The following is a 9,343-nucleotide window of genomic DNA, read 5'->3' as shown; positions in this document are numbered from 1 at the left end:
GAAAAAGACTGTTACCTGGATAATAAAATAAGGTTTAAATATTCAGAACCAAAACCTATTTAGCTATATCTGAAGTTAACTGTACATGGTGAAAATACAATGGAAAGTATCATTATTGTACTTTCAACTTTTAAACTGCCAATTATCACTTTAGAGTTTTAAAAGTGCCACTTGCATGGCTGAATATCTCGGTTACATGATCCTTTTCCGTCTGGTCATGACTCCTACCGAAGAGGGAGGCATCTCTTTGTTGTACTGGCCACCATATGAGGTGCAGCTCTGGAGGCGAGGTGAGAATGCCCCACTCAGGAACACTAAATATAATGTCCTGGAAAGAACGGAAGAATTCAGCCCTTCCTAAAACATTCCTTTAAGCTTGGCATGGTGGCACATACCTGTAATCCTAACACACTGAGAGGCTGAGGCAGGAGGGTCCCAAGTTGAAGCCCTCCCTAGGAACTTAGTGAAGTCTTTTTCAAAATAAAAGGAATAAAAGGGCTAGTGATGTAGCTCAGTGTGAAGGCCTTGGGTTCAGTCTCCAGTATGGCCAAAAAAAAAAAAAAAATTCCTTTAAGATAAAGTTGTTGGCAGTTTGTGTCCTCATTCCTCAGAAATATGGACCTTGAGACCTTTGTTGGAGGTTCTAGCAGGGGAGCGCAGCCACTCCGATACCCTGGACCAAAGAACGGTCCTCCTCTATTGGGGGTGGTCGTCCTCTTCGACCTAGCGCACAACTTCGGGAGTGGCACACATGGAGCGCTGAGGGAGGAAAGGGACCCCTGCCCAGCCGACCAGATCAGCTGAATTGATGCTGGTGATCCATGGGATGACAGATGTGGCAGTCAGATCACCCTCACACCCAGAAATATGGAAAATAGGATCCTAGACAAATGCTGAGTTTGGAAAATCAAGTTTATCTCTTATTGTTTGAGTTAGATGGAGGAATGGTGGTAGGTAAAGAACCCACCCTGGGAACAATGCTTCATTTCATTTTCTGGAACATTGTTTCTTAACTTCTCTGGAGATGCTGAAAACTGTGCCCCTTTTCCACAGAAATATGCATAGATGCGGTAGAGTCTGGTAACTCTCAAGAGTCCCATTTCTGATTATTCTTTGCTTAAAATCAGAACCTTTTGCATTTAGAAATATTCCGGTTCCAAAAATCATATGATTCTGTCTTATCCCCCAAGGGGAACATTAGAGTTTTGTAGTAGGAAGGCTCTTTGTGAGAATGCGGGGTCCCACCTCCAAAATGATTTCTGTTTCCTGTGATTGAGATTGCCTGTTTGTTAATTTATTTTCCACTTGGACCGAGTGCTGGCTCTTGAGTATTTTTTTTTTCATTATTTCCCGCCTTCTTATGAAAACAGCGTTCTCGTTAAAGGAAACAACTCTGAAAAAATTCTGGTTGAAGATTTGTTTGATTTTGTACTTGAGATAAGAAGGTAATATATTCCATGAGAAGATCTGGGTTCATCCGTCAGAGCAGGACAGGTTGCTACAGACTGACTGTGTAAGTTTGAAATCACACTATTTATTTTCTCCTGAAAAAGTATATATTAACTTTTCAAAATGTCTGCCAACAAATTTTGGTAGGAGGAACCTTAATTTACAGAACCAGAAAACATTTTAGGAAAAACCTAAGCGTCACAGGCAGGGAGATCTTAGAGATGTCTCTGAGCAAGCACAAAATTTTTGTCATGGGCAAGTTAAGATCTCATGGCCACAGAAGCATATTAAGCCTCATAATTCCCTGACATTTACCTCATGTATGTGTTCTCTTAAAACAAGATCTACTTATGATGAAAAATTTAAAATAAATGTCCAGAATATAATAATGAGCATGGATTATTTCATATTCCAAATATGATTAAGGATGTATTAATATTTTGCAACATGTGAGATCTACTTAGGCCTGGCAAATTTTAGACACAGGAAAATACCCAAGTGTGCTGTGGGGAGCTAGTGTCATCAATATGCCCCTATGAGCGGAACAGCTCTGCTTTGGTGCTTAGTAAGATATTTGTGTGCCTGAGACATTGATGAAGCTAAGCTAGACTGAAGTGAACTCGGGAGCCTGAAGTTAGGTCTCATCTCAGGTAAAGCAAGCTGTGGTCACGGAAGTAAAATACAGTACAAATGATATCCTGTGGCTTTGCTTAATTCCAGGAAAATAAAAAAAGATTCTTAAAGTATTTTTTAAGGTTCTTTTTTCATTTCTCAGCAAACAGAGCTCTTTTCAGTTTGAAAAATTCCCCATTTTAAGAGATTTCATGGGAACTGGAGAACATGTCTTAATGTGGAAGTGAGGGCAGCAGATGTGGCCTCGGTCGGGCTCCCGCGGAGTCAGGGGCCAGCACACAACTCGGCTTTGCTGGTTTAGATTCTGTATTCGTGACACAGAAGCAGGGATGTGAAGGCTCAGGTGTGGCAGTGGTGGGAGATTAGTCACCCTGTCCAGCCACTGGCAGTAGGGATGCTAATAGTGCAAGCGCCTGGTACATGGCCAAGTCCATGCCCCAGAGCAGGGGCGTTCTGAGGGGCGGCTAAGGACAGTGTCCCTCTTCTACAGTGACAAGCTTGGTTCTTAGCTTTCTGGAGAGTAACCTTTCAAGAATTCTTTCTTCTGGCCAAATTGGTTGTTTGTCCTGCTACTAAGAATACCAACAGATGTAATTCATACTCAATTATGCTCCTTGTATTGCTATATAGCCTGATGGAAATAGAGGCTCTGCTGAGAAGCCATAGAGCCGTGCTTTTTCAATACTCAATGTTATCATAAAACTGTCCACAATGCAGAGAAGACACGGAACATTTCCAAGTGGACTGTGGTGCTTAGGATATCCTATCTCTGACCTAACCAAATTTTGACATTTTTTTTAACTTATGCCATGTGCAAATATCATATTTCTACTTTAAAAATTATCAAACAAGGCCAAAAAGTGACACTCACTTGAAAGAAAAAGATAACACACCTGCCAATTGGCTAAAGCTAGGAACCAGTTAAGGATAAGACCAAAAAGTACTCCAAGGTTTTTCCAAATCTGAGGCCATTTTAGATGTCCTCATTCCCAGGCTTGCTCCTGATCCATTCAGTTAGAATCCTCATGTCTGGGCCTAGGCATAGGATCCCTAGATGGCGATTCTGTGAAGCCAGGATTGTGAGCCATTCTCAACAGAACCCTTGCCCTCCAAGCTCTGGGTGTGGTTTCAATATCATGTGTACAGAGAGGGACTATCGACTTCTCTGTAACGTATATTCCCTGAAATGGCACTGACCTTTTTGACTCCTGTATCATGTTGCCCTGGTATCACATTCGGTGAAATTGGGCACTATTCCTGACATGTCTCTTTTTACCTTTACTGCTTTCTAGGTTTCTCCGGCTTGATGCATGGTTTGCTGCGGATGCTTATCTGCATATCATAAAATTCAATTCATTTTTCAAACTGTATTTCTTGGGATCAGCTTTCCATATACATTTGTCTGTCCTTCCATATCAAATCTTTGTCTTTATGCAGTTTAAATAATTGCATTTTATATGTGTGTGTAAAATGAGAGACTATATTACTGTGTTTAATTTGTGACATCAATTCATTCTGTGGGCTAATCGGGTAGTCTTTAAATAAAATGTGTCAGCCTACCTTTTACAGTGATTTGCAATGATTGGCTTTAGTTGGTTTTCTACTTCAGAGTTTGGGTTTGGATTAAAAATTAAATATGCTTGAACTCTTCTCATTACACCATGTTGCGCACATCCAATTAAATTTTTACTAATTAGATTTCCACCATCATTTATGTTTAAATGTTTTGTGTTCAGGCAAAGTCATTGCTAACTTCCAACTAGTCATATTGCCAATTATCTTATAATCAGGTTTTAAGAATTTCACTGTGGAGTTCTTTCAAATAAGGTGGGTATGTGTGTGCATTTGCACATATATATACATACAGTGTATTTAAGTTTTAGATGATAGCTTCTCTTCACAGTAACTAGAGTGTCACTTGAAGTTGGAGATATATTATACGACCTACCATTCAGTTAGAAATATTAGAAGGATAATGTAATGTATTTCAAGCCTCAAGTGATGAAAAATCAAAATCTATTCACCATTACCATTTAACAAAAATCATAAATTCTGATTCAAATGATTCATTTTCCTTATATACACAAAGCACTCTAACCTCAAGAGAATATTTATTCTTAACTTGTAGCGAAGTTTCACAAAATCTATGTAAAATTCATATTATTAGAGGTATGAAAAATTGAAAGAGCCAGATTCTCTCCTCACGATGATGTACTTCTTTGTGAAAGGGTTTTTCCTACTTTCTGGTTGAATGTTTGTTCTACTGAAACAACAGAGTTGAATCATGGTACAACGCATTTGATAATAACTGAAGTGTGGGAAATGAAAATAGTTTATATTTTTCAGGAAAAAATAGGATATAAAAGAACAGTTGATATTAGTGTATCTTTTTTGACAGAAACAAAAGCTTAAAGAGTTGAGCCTTAGCTTACAAAATTTAGGCTTATTTTAGTGAAAGTTTAAAATGAAGTTCTATATAAATTATTCTTTAATATGCAACAAACATGCTGCACACGCAGTCAGTTTTCAGTTTCACCATTTTGTAGTTCTTGGTAATTTCCTTTTGATCTTGCAACATTTTTCTTTCCTTCACGATTATTTCTTTCTGACTACACGTTGTCTCATTTGTCACTACTGACTTCCACTTATCAGAAGCCAACATTTAGCGTTCTTCAGTCATGAGCCAGGGGCTGGGATTGCATGTGCTCTAAGAGCAAACATGTCTCTGAGTTTGTTTCTTTCTCAGGCTCCAGTCGATAAGATTAGGATGATGCTATTTTAGACTCAGAACTCAAGTAAATGGTTACTGTTTAGAAAGACTTTGAAGTGTTGCATTTGCTGTGGCAATTATCATAGCAGAAGGTCTATTTAGAATTTGGGGTTATTTCAGTTTTTTTCCACTACTCCCATCAGAGAGTGTATTGATATATGTGTGCAGATTCCTGGGTTTATCATCACCTCCATATTGTCTATTAACAGGCTTAGAGAAAAATGTTCATCTGGCTAAAGGCGACTCTATCAGGAGCTGGAGTCTACAGCTCAATTTTATGGTGGAGCAGCTGGGCTGCCTTGGTGTGACCTGAGTGAAGCAGCTCTTTTACTGCTTGATTAAAAGGTACATCTTTGATTTTCCATGCCAAGTCTAATAGGATTATGGATGAAATTTTATTATTCTGGTCACAGGATTTTTATTTAAATTGGAATATATTTTAAAAATACCACTAAGTATTTTTTGATATTCACACACTTTTACCAGCAATTTTCTGCAGGTTGTTGATTAGAATTTCCTTGGTTATAATTATATCAGATGAAATATTTGACATACTAAAATTTCATCAATTCTTTTATAAGCATCCTGACTGTGTATTATATATGAATTAAAACTTCTTGGGAAGTTTTATGAAAATGCAGGGGAAATTGGTGATGCCAAGTGGTATTTAATAAAATCTACAACTCTATTAGAATATTTAAAAATCATTTACCTTCATTTCCACAGTGTTGGTGTATATAGTCAGAATACAATCTAAGTATGGAAAATTGTCTAATTTATCTTGGAAATAAAGAAACTGAAGACATTTTCCTATAGAGCAATTAGTTCTTGAAACAGAAGCATGTGTCAGTTGAAGTACATATGTGGTACAACCTCCTCTTCTGCGGAACAGAGGTTATCGCTGAGCTGTTTCAGCCCAACATGAAATGGGATGTCCATGGCAATTCAAGGCCAGCGGTCCATGTGATTCTATAATTACTTTTGCCACTTTGCTTTTGTAGAGCCATTCATTATGAGACTGGCCTTATCTTGTCATACCTCCATGTCATTAACAATGTTTTAGTGCATTAGTGACCAGAGGCAGGTCTAACGGTCAGTGATTACAGACGGCCAGCTGCCAGCAGAGTCAGTAGGGTTGGAAATTCCACAATTGTTTAGTGAATTTCTGTTGCCTTGGAACAATAATACTGGAATCATGGAAAATAGACTTTTCTGTGAGAGGAGACACGAAAATAAAAGTGCTCAGACAGGAAAATGAAGCCAAATGGATGGTTAAGTTGTATAAATCCTTGAAACTTTCCAAGTTAAAATAAATGGAGAACTTAAACCTGATTTATTAAAAAATTACGAATCAAAAGTCTCATCTTTCACGGGGGAAAAGGAAGAAAAAAGAAGCTGAACCCAAATCAGCTCTGTTATGGGATGGTTTGATTTAAAACGTCTCCCATTCCGAGTTCAACCATTTGGGGTTTGTGGTATGAACTCAGTGTTTTATCCACTGAGCACTGTTCTTCAGTCCATTCATCCTTCCCTTCCCCAATTCCCAAGCTCTCGTCACAGAGCATGTATTTTTCAGCTGGCCTAACTTTCCCTGATGAGGGTGACATGTTCTGCTGGGAAAAGAGAGATTTAAGAGATGATTGTTTTCTCTTACAGAATAAAGGAAATTTAATTTCCTTTTAAAATATATTTTTTCTTGATAACAATTTTATTTTTAATCACAGATAAAGTATATAATTTATTTGATAATGGTTTTAATTTTGGAAGATTCCTCAACTGAATTAGGCACATTCAGCTTTGCTTTTCGTACTGTAAGTTGTTCTTGCATTGTAGATTAGATTGAAAAATACATAACTAGTCTCATGACAGCATATATTCAAACCCTTAAGAATTTAAGAAATTGGGAGCCCTTTAGGTTTTAAAAGAAATTATAGGAGAACCAAAATTTAGTAACCAAAATTTAAACTGAATGATAGGTTAAAGAAAATAAACTAAAGCTTTGTATGGCAACATTAACAAGATGCCAAAATTGCTTGAATATAAAATTTGGAGTGTTAGATATGGAAACGTGAATTTTACCAACCAGCTTAAACAAGATAATAAAGTTAAACACTGCAATGAATGCCTACTCTTTGGTGGTTTTTTTCCACCCTACACTGACATCTATGAAATCAAATGTTTTCAGGTCAGTGGTAAAAAATGGAAGCATTAAATTGGAGGGAAAGAATTGAGTTAGTTCAAATTGAGTCTTGATTAACTTGAAAAGATGTTAACCCTTATAATCTATCCCCGACTGAGGACTGCATGTCTTACAGCATGACTGGGGATTTGCAAAGCGTTTTAAATTGATGAAGGCATTCCATTCTGTTTAGACCTATATATCCGACCTCAATAAAGTTGGTTCAGAATTAGATTTTATGAACTCCTTTTTTCTTCGTAGAAGAAATAAAACACTTAAATCTTACACGAAAGAGCTATAATCAAATAAGAAACAGTATCTAAATCTTTTGGGTAGAAATAAGTGGTTAGGTTTTGTGTTTCTTTGTTAGGTCCCACAAATAACCATGAGACTTACATAAGAATTTTGACTCTAATATAATCCAAAAGGAAAAAGAATTGGTTCAAATTAGTATCTTGCTGAAAGCAAGTTGCCCTAGATAAAGGTCAAAATCTTGGAGATTTTTATGACCGTAAAAACTCTTAATGCACAATCTTGTATTGCATTAAAGTAAATGTGTGAAATTTTACTCATCTTTTACATTGGTGAATTTACTGAAAGGTTTATCATTAAGTGTAATAAATGTAAAAATATTACATCATTTTTCATAGAAGACATCTCAGAGAAAGTTGAGTCCAAATAGTGTAACAATAAATTAAAATGAACAAAAAGTATGAAATAAATCATATATATATATAAATATATATATATATTCTAGTTTGAGACTGATGTGCAAAAAGAAAATTGTAGAGACAGGGCAAGTGGACCATGTAAATCATTTTTAAAGAATCAGGTTCACAGCTGGCTGTCTGGAATTGAGCCATACTTTATTATCTGAAAATGTTCTTTTCTTCTTTCATCAAATTTTGCAAATATATTACAACATTTCATCTGTCAGTCTTAATACTGCACGGTCATCTGAGCCTCAAAATTACCCATATTCTGTATTATAAGTAATATCATATGAGTGAGCAAAATTTTCTGCCAACAGGCCCCAATCCATGTATAAAATCATAGAGCAGCCCATTAATAAATAGTGGTTGATCCAAAGGAAAGGTCATGTGTATTAAGGAAAACTACTTACACAGGAGATGAAGTGCTATATGTTTTGGATTTTTTGTGTCACCTCATAATGTGCATGCTTATGTTTAATCAGTAAATAAAATATTACTTAGAATTATCTAGCTAGTTGTGTATAATTGAAAAATGCATAGGTCCTCCTTTCCAGACTAGAGAATAATGGTGATTTTGTTGGCTGTCACTGTTCTTTCAAATGGCTTATTTAAAATCAGGTATGGGTTTGCCTTTATGGAACTGTAATTATCTTTATAACTTGGACAGAATAAAAAAGACAGCTGTCAAGACTAACTAGATTAGCCAAACTTTTAGAATACCCACAAAATAATAACATACAATGAATTAAACTGACTTAAAGGAAATAAAATATTAATAAGGGTAAACATTTTTCAACTAATAGTATCAAATGCATATAATGAGAAAATTGGGTGGAGATTTTTGTTTCCACTTTTTAAAAACTGTTATGAGATATCCGCTCATCTATTCCAAGATAATGGAAAAAAGAACAGATACAGAAACTTAATAAGTGTACTACATTGAATTGAAATCATAACCCAGGTATATAGATTTGTTTAAAATATTTAAGCAAGGTCCAGAGTGCATGGGTCTCACCCTGAAGACTCTGGCTTCTCTCCTTAGAACTCCCACTTCCAAAGTCTCAGGAGCAGCAAGAACATTGAATTTATAACATTCCAGAACTATAACCAAATATTTCTTTTCAACTTTGAGAAGTTTAATCAAATCAGACCAAATTCAACAAGTATGATTACCAGTATCAACGTTCCAACACTGCAATGAACCCAATGGAAGAGAGTTTTCAGTGCTTCATTATAAGGAAGTTATAGAGAAATAGTCAATGCACCTATTAATTGAGGCTGATATTCAAATATGTTTTTGCTTTGGAAAATAAGTATGCTCTATACTCGCAGTTTTCAAACCTTGGCATGTGTCAGAATCACCTGGAGACCTTGTGAATATATAAGACCCATACCTGGCATTTCTTGTCAGAGGTCTAGCGTGGGACTAAGAATTCCATTCTTAACAAACTTCCAACTGTTCCTGATGTTTCTTTTCTGGGGAACACTGCTTTATTCTAATTTTTTATTTTTGTTTTTGTTTTTGTTTTTTTGTTTTTTCTCCGGTACCGGGAACCAAACTCACGACCTTGTGCTTGCCAGGCAGGCGCTTTTGCCGCT

General features: G+C 36.3%; 1 long non-coding RNA gene across 1 annotated transcript in view; it reads left to right on the top strand.

The window, feature by feature from the left end:
* Nucleotides 1-5,074: 5,074 nt before the first annotated feature.
* The window catches only part of LOC102024177, a 28,469-nt gene continuing 24,200 nt past the window's right edge, over nt 5,075-9,343 (top strand). Inside the window, exon 1 of the long non-coding RNA XR_262465.1 lies at nt 5,075-5,197. This is a non-coding gene — a long non-coding RNA (uncharacterized LOC102024177). The remainder of the gene's footprint in view (nt 5,198-9,343) is intronic.

Source organism: Chinchilla lanigera, unplaced genomic scaffold, assembly GCF_000276665.1.
Source record: "Chinchilla lanigera isolate Chin_1 unplaced genomic scaffold, ChiLan1.0 scaffold00047, whole genome shotgun sequence".
NCBI classification, from domain to species: domain Eukaryota; kingdom Metazoa; phylum Chordata; class Mammalia; order Rodentia; family Chinchillidae; genus Chinchilla; species Chinchilla lanigera.
Note: the sequence above shows the minus strand (reverse complement) of the source record. Positions and strands in the feature narration are given on the sequence as shown.